The following is a 20,008-nucleotide window of genomic DNA, read 5'->3' as shown; positions in this document are numbered from 1 at the left end:
CCTACATTGTACTACTTGTGGTGAGAAAGAACTACGCTCGAGACAAAGAAACATGGTACGCCACAATCTACAACTGAAGGATATCATAAACAAAGGTAGTCAAAACTTTGCGACCAAATTATTCACCAACGAGCAGAAGCCCGTGGTAAAAACTGTGCCAACATTAAAAAAGGAAGCTTTTTATTTTTATGCTGGTTGAAAGAGATCAAAAATGGGATGTTATATAGTTCTTAACAGGAAAGAATTTTTTTTGTCAGGAGTGATCGAGGCAACAGTATGTTGCCTATACACCGCCTGGGTTCAATGTGTTGTCTGAATGAAAACTGTATACACAAATTAATACTTGAGAGTCGTGTAGTACTGTACCGCTGAATAAAAAGGCGAAAGAGACGAAGAAGCATTCCATAAAAATTGGCTTTGTAATCCCAGCTTGTAAGAACCTCTATCAACATCCCAGCATTAAAAAAACAACTGCTGTTGGTGCAAAAAGTGAAACAAAATAAAAAAGAAGACGACTACAAGTACCACCGACCTATACAATGGTAAGCAAAATGGGAGCAATACGAAGCACCTTGCACAGCATGACAAGTCTACCTTTGTAAGGCACATTTAGATATTCACTTTAGGGGATTTCACACTTCTATGTCCACAACTTTCTTACGGACCATTTTTTTTTACCATCTCGTCCACATCAAGTTGGTACTTGGTGCCAAAAAGGATGAGTATACAACTGCTCAAAACCAGATTGACTGCTTGCTTGAAAAGGTGTATATATATATATATATATATATATATATATATACTGTACATAGTAACCAACATATATACCAACCATCCTAACCTCAGTATCCTTTTTCATGTAAAATAAATCTGTAATTATAAATGCAGAAGTTCTATTCATGCTAATGCACAATATTCATTTTTGAAAGTTAAGTGTGTGTGTGTGTGTGTGTGTATGTGTGTATGTGTGTGTGTGTGTGTGTGTGTGTGTGTGTGTGTGTGTGTGTGTGTGTGTGTGTGTGTGTGTGTGTGTGTGTGTGTGTGTGTGTGTGTGTGTGTGTGTGTGGCACGGGGGGGGGGGGGGGCAGAGGCACAAAGCTGAATGTTCACAGAAGACGCCCAATACCATTTGCACTGGCTCTGTAGCTAGGATATCACCACAAGGAGGCACTGTGACTCCCAACAATCTAGAATTCTTCATATGATGACATGTGCAAAATCCAGCAGGCTTTGAGAACGTTTACATTAATTATCAGACAACATACTGGGATTTAATGAGAAGAAACAAAAGCATTTTTGAAAATTTTGTTCAAAATCCATCCACTAGAGGCAACAAATAGCTATGTGGTTCACATTCAGATGGCAAATACCACATCACTGATCACAATCAAAATGGGAGTGGATACAAATTTAAATAAAGCATTTAATAACCAACACCTCTGGAATGGACCAAATAAAGTCATGGGATTAACAATGAACCAATGCATTTATCCACAAGCATTTCATTTATTTTACCTATGTGTTAATATTATTATTATTAAAGGGCACAAATAAATGATCACAATTTTGTTTCGTAAACACCAACAACTCTATATAGAATAGGAATGACTCCAAGAGCCAATTCCTCCAAAAGGTCAAGTGGATTGCTGACTGAGCAAATGTTCAAGAGGGAAAGATTAATTTATTGCTTGTTTATGTGTAGATTATATTTGTAATGTGATTATCTGTTCCTTGGTCCCCATTCTTTAACCCTCCCTTCCAATTGTCCTTGGTGCGTTATTGTTCTGCTTGATTGTGCATCTATTTTTAATTTTCTGTAAGCCCTGGTTAGGGGTGTACTCAGCACTGCTGACATTATGACGCACTGGCAGGAAGCCTGGAAAACTGGCTCAATCTGGTTCTCTCCGCTTTCACTTAACTGTGGTTGTTTTGCAACCCCTAAGGAACAGGATGAAAATAAACCCATTTCCAATGATCAAAAGCAACTTGTTAATGAAGACAATTATCCCAATGCAGTCAGGTTCAGCAAGAAAATAATCAGCAAAAGATAAGTAGTAGACAGAAAGATACATTGATGAAAACCATAATTAAAAAGTACCAAAACTGGTTTTAAGGAACAAACAAGGGGAAAGAAGTCAAAACATATACCCTTTTGAAATTTGAGATAACCGCCTTTACAAGACTTATTCATACATTAATATGAAGCAAGAATAAGCATTGGTGTTTACAGCAAGCTTTTCCCTTAAAAAAAAATTTCCTTTAATTTCTGGTGTTGACATTTCCTTTAATTTGCAGTGGATTCAATGGAAAGGATTCCTTAAATGCAAATATATAGATCATTTTGGATGATAGAAGAGAGGTAAGAAATAACAGCCAAATCAGCACAACACAACAGCTACCACACCATATTCCAATAATATATTAACTTTCTGTTTGTGCTTTCTTTGTATCTGAGGGTCATGTTCCCACATGTATGCATCAAGAACACAAATGCATTTCAAACTTTCTATTACATCCATATAACAGAATGAGACAACTGGTCAAATGCAGCAACACAAGTCCACTTGGTTGGGGGCTGTCTACTGAGGTGTGTCATATGTGAAGACATCACAAATATAAGCTTTATAAGACTTGTATTTATGAGCTTATATTTATAAAAGTTTATACTGTATTTAAAAATATATTGGATGAAGTAGATTGTGAAAGCTTTATATATGGGATGAAGTGGATTGTGTTTGAACTCTGCAAGCAGCTATATAACACAAATAAATCAAGAATAAGTGATCAGAATGAACTCAGTTTTATTTAACAGTTTAAAGGCATAATCATTTTTTTTTATGTCAAAAGTTATAAAATAAAACTCTTCTTTATCTTATCATATAAAACACGTGTGTTTGTGTATTTGTTTGCGTGATGTCTATTCCCCTTCAAAAGGACGATTTAAGAAGAGTTTTAATGGCCAATCTTTCAACAAGACTGTGTGTTCACTCCAGTCTATTTTTTCAGGATGAAAAAACTTGCAAAACATTTTCCATTAAAGAGTAATTACGTCTCTTCTTTTGGAAATGTCGTCGGTTACTTTCAAGTGGGCTTCAATGGCGGTGGACAGAAACGTTTTAAAAAGAAGAAAACAACTAATACAAGGTGCAGGGAGATGAAATTTGCTGCATGTGATGTGTAATGCACTCAAAGTCAAACGAGTGTTCATTTACATACGCGCGATGTCTAATAAATAAAGACGATACAAGAACACCTGACACTAGGCCGAGGCTTTCGGCTTTGGCACGTTCACGAGGCTGTGCCCTCAAAATGAAACGTCCCAGAAGATAAATAAAAGAAAGTAGGGTAACATTTGTCCATGTAGTGTTTTAAAATAACGCTTTTTCTTGCTACAAAACATCATATCTTCCAGTCTGAATATTTCGAATAAAATAATTCTCACCTGTCAGTTTTGATGGGCTTTTATACAAGTATTTTAACAAGTTACTAGACATTGCTAAAAGATGGAGTTAATAATTTCAAGTTGAAGACAAACATTAAAGGTGGAACTGGAACTTATAAAACGAAGTTGAAATAAAAGGTGATTGTCCTATTCTTGTACATGTTCCCATGTTACACATCATTAAGAAAAGAACCAATTTGAGTATAATCCAGAAATTCAAGTTGTTAGCACCTTTCATTCTTGATACGTCAATTGAATATAGATTAATCACAAGGGTGTAATAGGCTGCTGGAGAGAAAGCTATTCTTTGTCTGGTCTTGGTTCAATTCCTGACAAGATGATAAACACAGGAAGCTACCAGTATAGTTCAGGTCATTTGGCACATTTTAAATAGATGACTAGACGACCCGTGAACCCGTTGAGTTCCCCTTGTGACAGCGGTTGATGAAAAAAAAAAATTTCAAGAAAAAAAAAGATAGCTCCAGCGAACTACACTGCTGAGGTTGTTTGCATTGATCAAATACTCCCGAAGAGTACTTGACTGAATCGGGAATTGATTTTTTAATAATTTTTTTTGTTGCCCGATTTGAACGAATCTTGATACTGCATACCGCAGGCAAATGGTGAGTAAGGTAGCCCTAAAATTTTTGCGCTATCGTGTGCCGTTTTGGCTGTATTTCGGGAACATACATACAAGATGAGAGTTTTAGTAATATATAGAAGAAGAAGGCATGCGTTACTGGGTAGACAAAGTGCTGCTGTAAAGCATAAATTGAGCATAGGGTGCAGCAGGCTGTACAAACACTGAAAACTGTAGATACAGTGATTTTCAGTTTCCAAAAAAACCCTAAATTCCATTTCATATTCTCTCCAAGCCTCATCCCCTGTTTCAAGGTGGTGGGTCTAAACAAGTCTCACCCAGCTGGTTGTCTCCGTTGCTCTTCCTTGGCAGCATCCTGGTAATGTATTTCATCACCAGGATGACGTAAAAATGCAGTGAATAATAAAATTCTTGTTTCTTTTGATGTTTTGGATAATGAATTTTGGCAATCTCATCTGTATTTTGACGATTTTCTCAAGGTAGGACCCAAGATAGTTCGTATTGAACTTGCAGGAACAAAGCGCTCTTTCTTTAGGTCTGGGTTTTCCAGCAATGCGGGTTGTGAATGCAAGGAAATTAGCCATAATTAAAACATATCTGAATGTTTGTTAAAACCAGGGCACAAGATACAGAGGTTTGACTGTTCATGAAAACAGGCAGGACTTAAAATATATACTGCAACACTTACCACTGTACAGCATAGTCTGTAAATTATAAAAGTTTACGACTGTCTTCGTAAAGTAAAGATATTCAGGATCTCCCTGATAGCTACATAATAGCTACAGTGGATAAGGCTGCTAATAATTTTGTTTTGGTTTGTAAAAAGTTTTAAGTCAGGGTTTTATTGAGAGTTAGGCATTGATGCGGATACTTCCACCAGTCTTGGAAATAGCACATATGTTCCTTGTCATAAGTTGCTCCAAGATATTATCTCTGAGCATCAGGAAGTTTGAGTTAGAATTTCAGTATATAATGTAAAGAGGTAAATCTTTGTATTCCTCGGTTTTTCTCGATCCCTAATCTTCATAAGAAGCCGTACAAGTATAGATTTATAGGAGGTGCAAGGCAATGCTCCACCACCAAACAGTTATCGGTTATAGTTAACTCAGGCTTACCAGTTGTTAGAAAATAGTTCAGGAAATATTTTTCAGCAATTGAGAAGAATTCTGGTATTAACACTTTCTGGAGCATTAATTCTTCTTTAGAATTCTTAGATAAGATTGGATGCCTCAATATAAAGTCAGTTGAAGTTTTTGATTTTTCAACTTTATTTGTATTTAGTTTGAGTGAGGGATTCATTCTTCAAAGTAATTGATAAGGTTTTTAACTCTTTTAATAAGTTTTTATGTGTCAAGTTTGATAGAGCATTCTTTTCTTAAAATAAATACTCAAGTTTTCATTATTTTGACAAACAGAAGTTTAAGGATGCTGTTAATTTCATTTTATTTAATACTTTTGTGTCTTTTTGTGGGATTATGTTTCAACAGGTTAAGAGTATTCCCATAGGTGGGAATTGCAGCTCCCCCCATAAGTGGACATTTTTCTTATTTACTGTGAATTTTCATTCATGCAGAAACTGATAAAGGAGAAGAAATTAGGATTAGCTAAAATATTATCTCATACAGGTCGTTATATTGATGATATTTGTGTGGTTAACTATAATATTTTTGATAGGCAGTTTCACAAAATTTATCCAGATCACCTGATTGTAAACGGGAGTGGTAATGATTGTACAGTTTCTGCATATCTGGATGTGTTGGTTAGAGTTGGACAGAATGGTTTTTCATACAAGTGTGCATCATAAAGTTGATGATTTCAGTTTCCCGGTGGTCTTGTACACTTTTCCATGTCACAATGTACCAATCAAAATAGGTTACAATGTCTTTTCATCTCAGCTACTTAGATTTGCAATAATTTATTCAGTAAAGTATGATTTTATGGAATGTGCTGAGGTTTTTTTCCCATCATGTTAAACAGAGGATATTTGGCTGATTGTTTCATGAGGTCTTGTGAGAATGTCTCTTGACTCTGTCATCACCTTTTATTGAATAATGAATTATTTTAATGAGATAATTTATTGATTAATTTATTTTAATGAGATAATTTATTGCTTTAATTAATTTATTGATTAAACACACACATATATATATATATATATATATATATATATATATATATATATATATATATATATATATATATACACATATATACATAGTTATAGATGGTATTAAATAATGAAGGTATTTATATAAAAATATTATTTGTAAAATACATTAAAAATAAGCATTAAAATAATTTATTGGTGGTTGCTTAGAAACGCAGTGGGGCATGTTAAAATCGGTTGTTAATGACAGTATGAATATTTGAATGACAGTTTGAGTTGATGGAGGTGATGTGTAATGGACGGACATGTCGACAAGGTAAAGTGTTTATCGCTTAATATATCATCATATAAAGTGGAATAAGACTTTAAATAAAAGTGATAAAATAAGTTGAATAAGGATATTGCATTGACTAACTATCTGGACACAACTTTGAGGTTGTGGGTCCATTGATGTGGAGTAATCTACTGATGTGGACCTGCGACCTGGGTTGTGGATCCGCCATTTGGAGAGGTTCTGCACTGAAAGGATCAAAACCTCGATGAAAAACGGTGCCCAGCTGATGATCTGACCAGTTGGGAAATCAGTAAATTGCTCATAAGTTAAGGTTATAACTTCAAATAAAATAGCTTTTGTAAGTACTTACCAGTACATAATATATATATATATATCTGTGTTTGTGTGTTTAAATATGTGTGTATGTATGTGTGTGGATTTGTGGGGTGTTTATATATATATATATATATATATATATATATATATATATATATATATATATATATATATATATATATATATATGTGTTTGTATGCACATGTGTGTGTGTGTATCGTTATGTGTGCCTTCCTTCTTGGGACAACGGTGCAGTCATTGGTTTTTATTTCGATTCCACTGTGCATAGGCCGTAAATGGCAAAAACGCACAGACAACTCTCAAATTATTCTGGCATAAAATGGAGACACCCATGAGTGATTGTGTCTGTGCAAAATCATGCGACGGGCCATTGTCTTCAATCAAGTGACCCTACATGAGCAGCGGTGAAGCTCCATTGGTTGACGTTTCTTTACGGATATTTTCATTCACAGTTTTGTGATTTTTCTTTAAATCTTAGCTTTGAGTTACATCAATGTGCAAGATTTCAGCTTTTTAACCGAAGAAGAAAGTACTCAACATTTGTATTGATTGAGTGAGTGGTTAGATTTTATATATATTATAAACATATATATAATATATATTAGTGGGGCATGCTTGCACACTGCAAGCAACTATTCGGTTGCATACTACATGCAAACATAATAAATACAAGTTTTATATATTTGATGATGTGGATTGTTAGGGAGCTTTATATCTTTGATGAATCATATTGTACTTGCATTTTGCAAGCAGCTATATAACTCAAGTAAATCAAGTATTGGTGATTAGAATGAGCTCTTTATATAAAAAAGTTTACAGCTGCAGTAATTTTTAATGGAAATATGGCAAAAGTTATAAAAACAAGAGGCGGAAGAGGCACGTTAGCATTGCCTAACAACCAGTTCCAGTGCAAGTTCCATTGCCTTGGGTCACATGACCCACAGTGAGCAAATTGAGGCTGTACTGGCCGACTTATATTTTTGTATATTTTCGTTTATGGAAATTTTCCAATGGTTTTGTGATTCTTTGTGGGATATTGGCTTTGTGTTCCATCAATATGCTAAATGTCAGCTTTTTCCCCCACCTCAAAGGTACTAAACATTTATATCGGTGAATCAGTGGTTTATATATACAGTATCGTTTTCTCCCAGATGTGAAACCGTCTTATTGAGACTGTTCAATTGCACTCTTCACTGCAGGGATACAAGCTGGTAGTGCATCACCATTTCATGTTATTCCTCCTCCCTCCCGATGATATTTTCTAATGCCATTAACACCACCTAACCCAACTCTCTTTTTGCAGGTTACTGTGTTTCCTCCCCTTATATACATCTTTTCTTCCTCTTCTCTCTTTTTTTCATTGCTCTGCTTGTCGAGTCTAAATATGGCACCATTGCTTCAATGTTAGTTTGTTGTCTTTTAATCTTCTGTAACCTCATACTCTTTCATTAATCTCAATCTTATTGAGAAGGAAAATCTATAAGAAGGAACGGATATTTAAAAGGAAAAGATAAAAAAAAAAGAGAGAAGAAGGAAAAATGCTATCAGGAATTAGAAAAGTAGAGGGAGAAGAAAAAAACAACACTATTTTTGCATATTTTTTTTTTACATTTTTAAGTCAAGGATCATTGATCTGAGAATATCAACATCAAGGATAAACAGATGAACAAGCAAACTAAGTCAAAACATAGTCACACACAAACACACACTCTCTTGTGTCACTGACAATAGAGCAGAATGATGAGGCAAAAAGTGATTAAAAAAAGCAGAGAGAAACAAAAACAGAAGGATAAGGGATAAATTTATTTGAAGGAAAACTAAGTCATCATCTATAAACCATGCGTGGAGAATAATTTGATATTCCACAAATTTCTAGGTAGGAGTAAAAGTACCCTCATGAACAGAAGTGGTTAATTTGGACATAATCCACATTCAATATTTTTAAAATAAATATATGGCTATAATTAGACAACTTTGCTGAACTGTGCCTAAGAGCAACCAGACAAGCTAGTCGAGCCCAAAGGCCTTAACAGTGCACCTCAAACCACGGGCAGTGGTCAACAAGGACACTCAGGAATGGGAACGGCCAACTTGGATATGTTCCACACAAGATACAAAATCAACTCATGGTTAAATTAGACATAAATATATTGTGGTTAAATTACAAAACTTTGGCCAACTGTGCCTCAGGCCACCTGGGTGCTATATCAATGCAAGCCGCCTGGTGGCGCTATATTAAAGTAGATGTTTGTTGGATTCACACATTGCGGACGGACACAGAACGACTACAAGATCCTATCCCTTGACAGAACGAACACAAGATCCTATCCCATTCAGGGAATGGATGAGGCTAAAAAGCTACAAAATACACACCTCGAGTCATTGAAAGTTACCTCACCTTATTGCATTGGATGATCAAAATACACTACATTGGTCAATCACTTCCTGGATTAAATGCTTCTTTGTGTAACTGTGTTGGAATTCATAGATGTACTGTATTTAAAATGATCAGACAATTTCTCTTTTCAAAGGGTTCATTCTATGCAGAATAATGGCACAAATCAATTCATGTTCAGGTGACTTTTACTGAAATAAATTATGAATGTTCTCTATAATTATGCAAACCTTTGTTGTACAAAACTGGACTTCCCTTGCAATGCGGTACTCTTTGTCATAAGATGCTCAAACTCTCACCATTATAGCATGAATGTGTGTTTGTAAAAACAAAATGTATGCAAAAATCCCCCAAAAACACAAACCCTGTCAACATCCAGGCCATTTTGTTAAAGATTGGTCAAGGTTGAGGAAAGACATTGGGTGAGTGTTACATTAATCTAAAGCATATCTTTATCTTCCCACTGCTAAGCAGCACAAGGCCCGAAGACAATTCTCCACCCTTTCCTCTCTTGGGTTAGTTGTGCTTCTTCCATACTAATTCCAGCTTCTAAAAGGTCCTTCTCCACTGTTTGTTTCCATCTTATTCTTGGTCTAACCACTGGCTTTATACTGTTCATCCTGCTTCAGTATATTCTTCAAACTTGTCTTTCCTCTTCCATTCTTCCAAAATGTCCAATCCATTTCAGCCTGGAGTTGCGTATTCTCGCACTCACTGCAATCCGTTTGAGTCTTTCGCTGATATCTTCGAGTCTTGTAAAATCATCCCATTTTATCTTAAACCCGTTTCTCAACACTTGCATTTTCTCCTCTGATTTTGTAAGGGTCCATGTACCGTACTCTTTACACAGCATTGGTGCTGGTGAAGAAGTTTATTGGTAAGGGTTACACTGGATGGTTTGCCATTGCCTTTCCAGCGTTGTTTGTCCGTGCTCTATATTTATAAATGCTGAGCGTCAAGCAAGGAAGCAGCACGTACCATTAAAAAAAAACAGAGCCTTTGGTATGACCCGTTCGGGGTTTGAACCGTCAACCTCCCAGACTCAGAGCGTATGTGCCAGCCACTGCGCCAAATCTGGTAGGGTCCGTGTAGATTATAGAATATCTATATATATATATATATATATATATATATATATATATATATATATATATATATATATATATATCAAAATAGATTAACTATTGTTTTGAATACCTTACAAATTTATCTTTTCTATGTCCCTACTTTTCCACAAAAGCAACTTGTGCTACAGGCTGTCACAGATCCTGAAAGCTTACTGTTATTTCTCTATCAGACCCAATACATTTAATCTCATTTACTTGTTATAAATTATGCCTATTTGTATTGAAAAAGTTACATATGTAATAGAGTAAAAATAATAATGTTACATATTTGATTCTGATGTACCGTACTCTTGAGAGAGCGTTGGTGTTACTGAAGCAGTCTCTTAACAAGGGTTATACTGGGTAGTTTTCCATTGCCTTCCACGAGTTTTGTCCGTGCTCCATCCTTTTAAATGCTCAACCTCAAGCAAGTAAGCAGCACGTGCCATTTTAAAAGTCTTTCGTACGATTCGGCCAGGGTTTGAACAGCTGACTTCCCAGACTCATGGCAGATGCTAAAAACCAATCCAGCAGTTTGTAGTCTGGTCGGGAACTGAAACCAGACTAGACAACTCAAAGTTAAGTGTGCTGCTGTTGCACAATCCTGCAGGAATATAAATTATTCCCAAAACGTTTTGGCCGAACTCTTTCACGGAACCGGCTTGCATACAATGTGTTCCCCCCCGCCCCCCCACACACACACAATGGAGTGTGATGAGCACTCTTTGGTGAGCTGTATGTGGAGTGTGACCATAACAGCCTGGAGGTGTGACTAATGTTTAAAAGATTATATATATATATATATATATATATATATATATATATATATATATATATATATATATATATATATATATATATATATATATATATATATATATATATCAGAAATTATCACCTGACACTTCCAGTCAAGTATCAAGCCTACCGAGCCACGTCCATGAAAGAGTTGGGCCAAAACGTTTCGGGAATAATTGGAGCCGGTGAAAAAAAAATGGCAGTAGATATGTACAATCATTAGCACAGTTGCATTGCAGCTCACCAGTATCCCTCAAAGGGGGTAATTAGCATATTTAATCACTTTGGGATTTGTTTTCACATAGCAAAGTAGTGTCCAAAGAGCATTATCAATGTGGATGAACGTGTCATTTCAAAAATTAAATAAAACTGTGTTTCTTTTAATGACACCTATGGGTGACGCAAACTTGTACCAAAACATCATTAATTGTGTAAACATCAAACGTAAATGAAGAAGCATAAAACTTGGGGGGAATTTATTTTGGAAAAAAAGAAAGAGAAATGATAAAAAGGTAGATCTAAAAAAAAAACAAAAACAACCCAGATCATTTTTAACCACATTGCTCATTTTGAACAACTAGTTGGTAAAGCATCAAGTCAAATCAAGATAGGTATTTAACAAAATTATTTCCTGCATAACAAAGATCATCGAGGAAACTATTCAGTAGTTTTGCCTCTGGCAGCTCTAATTCTTCAGGCGTTTTTGACTTGAGGAGGAAACGTTGCTCCAGAAGTCAAGACTCAAAGCCTCAATCATCAATCTTGTAGGTTCATAGAACGTTCCATCAGACGTCGTTTTCAACACCATCAGTGACAGCAGTCATTGCTGAGTCGAGTTGGTTCTGAAGATGTTGTAGAAACGGTTTAGGAACTTGAGGCTTCAAGTTGCTGGCCATTTTCTCGCTCGTGCTGCATCTCAGAGTGATCCGAAGGCCTGTGCACTAGGTCAGTGGAGAATCGACAAGGGCCGACTGTTCCATGAAGGACAAAATGGAGCAGCAATGTATGGGAACGGTTTGAATGTTTCAATCGTCCTGTGGTTGTAATAGTGCTGCTCTGGTGTTTCCATGGACGTATTGTTGGTTGGTGCTGGTTAACCTTATGATACACCACACAACATTCGACAATTTCTTCAACCTCGCAGGGGTCATGATGACTTCTAGACACTTTCTCAAAACTTTCATAGCTTCTATGTTGACCCTAATTAGGCATCCAAGCAAAAGCAATGCGTTGCTTGGAAGCCCAATCTTCTTGCTGGGATTCTTCTTCTTCTTCTAGTTATTATTGAAAACTTTATCATGATGAACACCTTGTTTTAGACAAGTGCTGTTCGTAAAGCAAGAGGTAGAATATCTCGAGGAGCACCAGAAACTTGAGAACGACGAGTGACGTTAAACTACGTGCACCTATTCCTACTCCAAGTAATATGTATTTCATCACTATATATGCTCAATATAATTTCCAGTAGTTAATGTAATGATAGTGGGAACCATGAAGCTGAAAGAATGTGCTTGTAAACAAGATATAGAGGAGCAAGAGAGCCCAAGGTAATCCTTTACATCAAAACTACATGAAGCCAAATATTAAAGTGTTTCCCCATTTCTTCAGCAGGGCTGGTAGGATAGACTGGAGCTATATGTACCTCTGACCGGTCTTACCTGGTTTCAAAAATCGATCCATCTATAAACTGACACCCTGATGTTTCGCATGCAGGACAATGCATTGATACATGCACCGTCCATTGAAAGGATGCCAAGATGGAAGACTTGCGCTGCCAGTCCGAGTTGATAGTGGACGTTAAATATCTCACGGTGTCTTTGCAAAGAGTAGGCGGATTATCACCGGCATCCTGAACAAATTACAAATTCCAGCCACATTTAGTCGCATCACAGGCCTGGCCAGCTGGTTCGTGAAATGTTTGGGCCAAAAAAAAAAAAAAAAAAAAAAAAAAGTTCCTCGGCCAACCCCGTGAGGTGGATGATCATCAGGGTCTCCAAAGGAAGTCGAGTAGTGCTCGTTTCTTCAACACACATCACAACCAAGTCATAATATGTTCCAAACAACACTGCTTCAACCTATCGACAGACTTTCCTTCCACGAAAGCTGAACTTCATGGAGACGTTGAAGCATCTTCTCCTTGGGGTCTTGTTTGAATACCAAAAGTGTGCGGACGTTGTCGCTTCAAGCTGTGGTGTTTTCAGGTTTTGCAAACATCTATCATGGAATTTCGATCTTTGAAAGAAAATCACATAATTGGCAACACGTATTTGGCCGAAATGTTGATAGACCAAATGTATAATTTGGTCCAACAACATTGATGGAACAATTGATTCGGAGGATCACTTTTTTCCTTGAAGAAAAACAAAAAAACCGTGAGAGGCCTTCACAAACCCAAGGAAAAACTGCAAGGAGACCAGTTTCAAATGATCAAAAGCGTCCCAGAGTCCGACTGTCATGCACTGGCAGACGTATCGATGAACTCGAGTGGAATTTAATACTTTTCCTGAAAAATAACTTCACAGCTCGACTCCGGCACCGTCTGTGCAGTGTTCATCCACGTGGGAAAGGGAAAGAGATGCTGATGGACCAGGAGACCTCAGCATCTCAGAAATGGACTTCTTTTTATTTATTTATTTAATGAAATTGTGCCTCGGTTGCCCTTTCTTATCCAAATTCTCAAACTAGTGAATTCCAATTGCTTCCACATGGAAGCCGATTAGGAAATAAACTTCATGACACGTTCACATTATTTAAAAGCACACGACTCTCGGTTGACATAGTGGAAGAAAAAGAATCCACAAATAATTTGGGGGCTAGAATCCACGAAGAGATGTGGGTGAAGACGTGTGAGATTCTAGAACTCGTGGCAACGGTAAAAAAACAAAAACAAACACAAAACAAAAGGAAAAAGAGGAAAGGAAATAAATAGTCGGCGAGCAAAGTTTCCTTTTTACCTCAGGTTTCGTAGAACAGACCTCCTGGGAAATCGTTTTGACGATTCTAGAACAGTTTACACGCAGCACGTGCAAGAGTGAAGAAAATTAAATAATTAAAGAATCATAAAAAAAATAAAAGCAGCGGGAAAGGGAGGGGGCGGAGCAACGAGAGAGCTCGCTTGCCATTTGTAGTTCTAGAACATTCCGTGGAGGAAGGGGCGAGGGCGAGGGCGAGGGGGAGAGTGAGACAAGGAAGAAAAGCGTGTGAGGGTGAAGAAAGAAAGGTTTCACGAGCAGTTGGTGTCAAGCTTCTGTGGTAAAATAAACTGAAAAACGAGTGAAGAAAAAAAAAAAAAAGAGAGGAGGTGGGGGGGGGCAAAGAACACTCCTTCCACCAACGTCGTCCTGCGGTCTCCAGCCTGTCAGCCACGAAGGACGAGGAGGGTGAACGGCAGCACCTCATCGACGGGGGGAAAAAAGGCCTTTTATCCAGGTATACTGTTTAACAAAGACTGCATATCGTTACAAGATCTCAAGAGACGATAAAATCCCGAAGTTCTCGTTGACAACGAGCACGACCTACCACCGCCATTTTGTGAAGGTTCTGGCGCGAAAGGACCGACGACGAGACTCCTCCTCCTCACTCGCACTCGTTCCCCTCCCCCCTCCTCCACCTTCTCCGCAGTCGCACAACTACCGCTCTTCTTCCTCCTGACTCTTCACGCTCTATATTCCTCTTCCCCTCGGTTTCATTTTTTTTGTTGTAGCTCCTCCTGCAGCTCTGACTGAGGTCGTGGCGCCGCCATGTGAGTACCACCGGGGCGGACGGGGGCGTGGATGAGACGCGCGAAATGGCGGCCAATTATCGTTTCCTTCAGTCGCTTCTTTCGGTCTTTTGTTGTTGCTGTTCGAAGATTGAGCTTTAATAATGAGATACGAGCGCCGGACCCGATACCACAGCGCTTCACCCAAAAATAAATAAAAATAATGTGTATTTATTTAAAAAAAAACGTGTGTGGAGAAAGGAAGTACAGGACTGACTGGAAATATAAATTTGATGCATTTTAATTCGAAAGAACACGTTGTACTCGGTAACGGGGATGCACAATAAGCCGGTCGATCGGGACCATCAATGTGCATTGTGCAGGCCACCATGGTGTTACCATGTGCTCGGTTCTCCCCCCCCTCCCCCCCTATTGTTCTACTCCAATCATGATGTTGCTCGTCCACCACAGCGGCTCCGGTTTCTTGCCAGAATGGGAACCCAGGTTGTGAGATCGAGGTTTCATTCACGGGTCCGTTGCAACTTTGGTCGCTTTCAAGGGTCCACGGAGATCGCAGTGCATTTGATTGCCAGTCCTGGAGTAGTATATCATAACAACAACACGAGCTCCTCGCGAGGAACTTCAACGCAGGAGGAGGCTATTAGGCCCATCAAAGCATGCGCAATGGTTGCCAACCTATTGTTTTATCCTTTTTAAATGCCGAGCCCATTCAGCAAGGAAGCAGCGCGTACCATTTCGTGGCCATTGGTACAAAGGGCGGCCTCCCGATGACGTCACCGAGTTTGGTTCGACGGACCTTGCCCGTGTTGGAGTGTAATTACCCGATTGTTCAGACTAGTTTAACTTGCCACGTTAAGGCGAGAAACGTGGTTTGTTTTGTGACACGCTATTGATGTGTACACGGGTGTGCAATACTTCCATCGTCGGTTGTTTGTAGTGTTTTTGTGTTGTGGCTAAGTTCGAAACCAATATGATGTAATTCCAGGATTTGTATCCATGAATATGAATATAAATAAATAAATAAATGAAGTCTTAGTTGTGATCCACTTAAAATAAATAAATAAAAATTCGCCCAAGTCTAATGGCCCGGAAACCTCGCGCTCGCAGTACAGGAAATCCTGCCCATGGTGGTGGCTGTTTCCGTTGAGCAAAAGTGGCCACATAAGGCAGGTTTTTGGCTAAAACGAGTTGAGATTTCCTGAAAAGTACTTGTGTGCATTACATTGGTCAATTGAGTTTCCAGTATCAACTGCTGATGTATTTAGCATATTGGCCATATTAGATAGGTAGCGAATATCATCCATCTATCTACTTCAATGAAAGTAATTTTATTTATTTATTTTTTAAAAAATCATGTTGCTAGATATCACCTTTTTAGCAACAACCTGTTTTGAGTCAACTGATTTACTGTCATGATTTATTTATTTATATTATTTTAATAATCGTTTTGTCTTTCTGAACAACGCTCATCATGTGTGAAGGCTTCACCATGAAAGTCAGACCTTCGGACCTGATATATGTATACATGTACACACACAAAGACAAAAGGTGATCGAAATATAAATTTCAGTACAAATTACGAACATTATTGAAATATTGTGGTTTTGTAATTTATCATTGTTCGTGTGAGATATTGCATTTTAGATTATAGGTGGATTATTTATTGATTGATTGATTGTAACCTGTACAAATTGATTAGATGACAAAGGATGAAGTATTGTTAACACTGGTTAAAAGGTGAGTGAGCACCTCAAGAATGGGCTTGGCATGGAAGAGATGGGGGTATTTACTGGTGCTGTGAAGAAAGATTACGACCCCTGCACTTGCCAGCCACGGGACCATTATTTCGGTCAATCACTTTATCCGATGACTAGGAATGTTTAACACTGCGAACATGGCAACGCGTAATTGGAACCTGGCCAGCATGCGAACACAAGGATAGGTTCTACTTCATCAAGTAGAAGGTGACTAAGGTATGCTAACTGCCTTGAAGCCAGGTAAAGCTGAAGTTATGGACAACAGCCCTTTCTCTTACTGATCTAAGGATTGCGTAATGCCCAAAACATCACTTATCTACAGTGCATTTTTTTCCCCAACGTTGTTTGCAGGACCATTGTCAACTTTCAGTTGCTGTAATCCATTTTAGAATTGCCTGCTGATGCGGACCTTGACAAGGTCTCTCTCAGTCTCTCTTGGTCTCCGTCTCTCCCTCTCCATTATGGTCGACTGTTTTTGGAAGATTGTGGGACATTCAACACTCACATTCTTGCAACAGGCTACAACGTAGTCTGCTTGATGTTCTTTCTTTTCACGTCTGCATCTGGACTGCTGAAACAAGTCTGTAGTCTTAAAAATTGTCAAGAATCTATAAATCTTAACTGAACAACTTTCAGATGAGTACACTCTATTGGAGATATCTTGCCATTAAAGGAATGGATGAAGCCGATGCTTCGAAGGGGCAGTCTCCAGAAATTGCAAAAATGTAGGATTTTCTTCAAGACTTCCCTCCACCAAAGCCCTGTGCTCACTTTCTTTCCCCTTTCACTCCATGGAAATAGGTGCCAAGCAGATCTCCAAATCAACTTTCACATCTCCACCTTCTCTTGAAGCTCCACAACACTTCACCCCCCCCCCCCCGTCTACCTTTTATTTTCCTCTTCTCATTAATTTTCTTTTTTTAACCAACTTCCAAACCCCATTTTGCATAAATGATTTACAGATGCCCTTGATGGAGAAGCTGTAGGATTCGTAAATTTTTGAATCGAGGTGAGTTAATGAGTATTTCGACTGTCACACAAGATGTTCTTGAGGTGTTCTTGACCACAGAATGGTAGTGACCTCTCGGGACAAACGACTGAAAAAATATCGGTTTCCAATTAAATTTTCCCTATTTTGACTCTAACAATATTTTGTCATCCATGGAAGTTTTTTTTTTTGAATACTTATTGTGGAGCACATACATGTCATGGTATTGAGGAAGAAACCCTTCTACTTCATACGGAGTTTTGTCGTCTCGTCAACCTGACCACATCTCAGTCCATGGCGAACACCAATCGAGCACTGGGAAATTTATCAATAATACTGAACCGGGTGATCATCTTGAGAGACCAATGCTGTTGGTTGGATGTCCATTGCTCGGTGGAGACGAGACATTCTGTGCCGTGTCTCTAATTTGTTTGGGATGTGACTCACAAATGTACTTGGATGTTGAAACTACAATCGGTCCTCCTGACACTAAGGTACCATTCACAGGGTTTCAGAAACTTTTCATATATATATGTATATATATATTTTTTTGAACCCAGTTTTCCTGATTGGACTTTTCTGAATAGGCAACATCTGCTTAAATTGGGTTTGTTGCTCCACTGAATGTAATTGTAGATTATATTGCACTTGTTGCAAAATGTTAACGAATATCTTTGGTTGTGTAATGTAAGCCAATTTGAAGGTTGTCCTGTTTGGGTTCCCGTCAACCCATGGCTCGTGATACTGCGATCCCAGGTTCAGATGTTACCCTGTGTCTTTGTTCTGCACATGATCTCCTTAAATATATATATATATATATATATATATATATATATATATATATATATATATATATATATATATATATATATATATATATATATATGCCTGGTGTTGGCTTAGTGGTTAGGGTGGCGGCTTGGGATCCCAGGATCCTGAGTTCAAGCCCCGTTGGCTGCTGAATTAACACCAGGGGGTTGACTCAGCCTGTCATCCATCTGAGGTCGGCGAAGTGAGTACCAGTGTACTGGTCCCGGTGTATGCCCCGGTTAGAATAGGTGTACCATATCCCTGTGTGTCGTAAGAGGCGACCAGGGTTGGCGTCAGGAAGGGCATCCGGCCATAAAAAACATTGCCTCAAGAAAAAGCCAACCCCTGCACAGCAGGGAAAAATGGCTGTAAAAATGGTCTGTGTGTATGTATATATATATATATATATATGTATATATATATATATATATATATATATATATATATATATATATATATATATATATATAATTTTGCATGGTTTCACTTTTTTAAAAGCCTAGCCGAATGTACTGTAGATACAGAAGGCTATTTGCTGTGAGGTATGTATGCAAATCGGAGTGGGATGGTAGAGGGGTTGATGGAGTTAATTGGATTAAAAAAACAGACATGAACAGAAGGCAAGTAGATGATTCCTTATTGTGCAGCAAGACTTGATTGTTGGAGGGAATTAGCTACAGAAGTTGTTTTTTTTGATTCAAGCACAAAGTTTTGGGATTGCCATGCTGTACTGTACCTGTATTTATCATCTGTCTTTAGCGTGCCATTAATTCCAAAGCAAATTGACACATGGTAACAAAACCCCATAATGTCATGAAAGAGTATTCATCTTGCATTATGTGCAAAATAATATACAATCCAATAACTCAAAGCTAACTTGTTTTGGCTTCTAGTGTTAAACCCCCTCCCAAGCACGTCATGAATGGAAATTTCCATTCGGCTTCCTGTTCTTGGCAACTTCCATTGTCGATCCAAATATGTTTAAGGTCATAAGAAAACTACACACAGTACTTCTTTCACCTTTTATAGGTGCTTTTACTAAAGTATGGTAAGTTACCCACCAAGTCAAGACCCTTGAACCTTTACATGAAAATGATTTAATGTGGGCTGTTGACCCAAGTTCAACAAGGGAGAGCTTCAGTGCATGAGATGTTGATCAAGGGGTGCTCCTAACAAAGTGATACTCTCACAAGTGGTGGTTTCTCAAGACTAATTTCTTAATGCCAAATTCTCTGTCACGTCCTGTAAAATTGTTTGCCTTTAATCACATTGTGCACCATATTGTGATTGGGTGACAGGAAAACCAAACAACAAGGTCCATTGATCGTCTCAATCATCCCTGTTCCTTGATGCCATTGCATATGATAGTCATGAGGAATAATCCCATTTCACACCCTGCTATTCCGCATCTCCATCAGAACATGACATTTAGACACCAAGAGAAAAGGAGCACCTTGAAGACGATGCAATATGTTGAGTAGTTTTGCATAAGGCATGATAGTGTTAGGGCAGCCCTTTAACTAGACTTCCGTAATGGTTACATTGACAACTGTTTGGAATATAAAGACCATTTAATCAAAGTTATTTATTTGATTAAAAAGGCTGTAAGTGATTGGTTATGATACGTATTGCTGTTTTGATATGGGACCCTT

General features: G+C 38.0%; 2 protein-coding genes across 8 annotated transcripts in view; one reads left to right on the top strand and one right to left on the bottom strand.

Moving 5' to 3' along the window:
• LOC147010090 (protein FAM200C-like) overlaps positions 1-20,008 on the bottom strand; it is a 527,036-nt gene that overhangs the window by 472,784 nt on the left and 34,244 nt on the right. The gene's annotated exons all lie outside the window — the stretch shown is intronic.
• LOC147010088 (uncharacterized) overlaps positions 14,234-20,008 on the top strand; it is a 144,084-nt gene continuing 138,309 nt past the window's right edge. For 2 of the 6 annotated variants that reach the window (XR_015052796.1, XR_015052795.1), the window contains exon 1: positions 14,240-14,509. The gene's annotated coding sequence lies outside the window, so the exon portion shown is untranslated. The other 4 variants (XM_085861611.1, XM_085861610.1, XM_085861605.1 and 1 more) reach the window with 3 other exon arrangements.

The sequence above is a fragment of the Eptatretus burgeri genome, chromosome 17 (genome assembly GCF_056783735.1).
Source record: "Eptatretus burgeri isolate ZD-2024b chromosome 17, Ebu_testis_v1, whole genome shotgun sequence".
Classification (NCBI taxonomy): Eukaryota; Metazoa; Chordata; class Myxini; order Myxiniformes; family Myxinidae; genus Eptatretus; species Eptatretus burgeri.
This window is presented reverse-complemented; position numbering and strand designations above follow the sequence as displayed.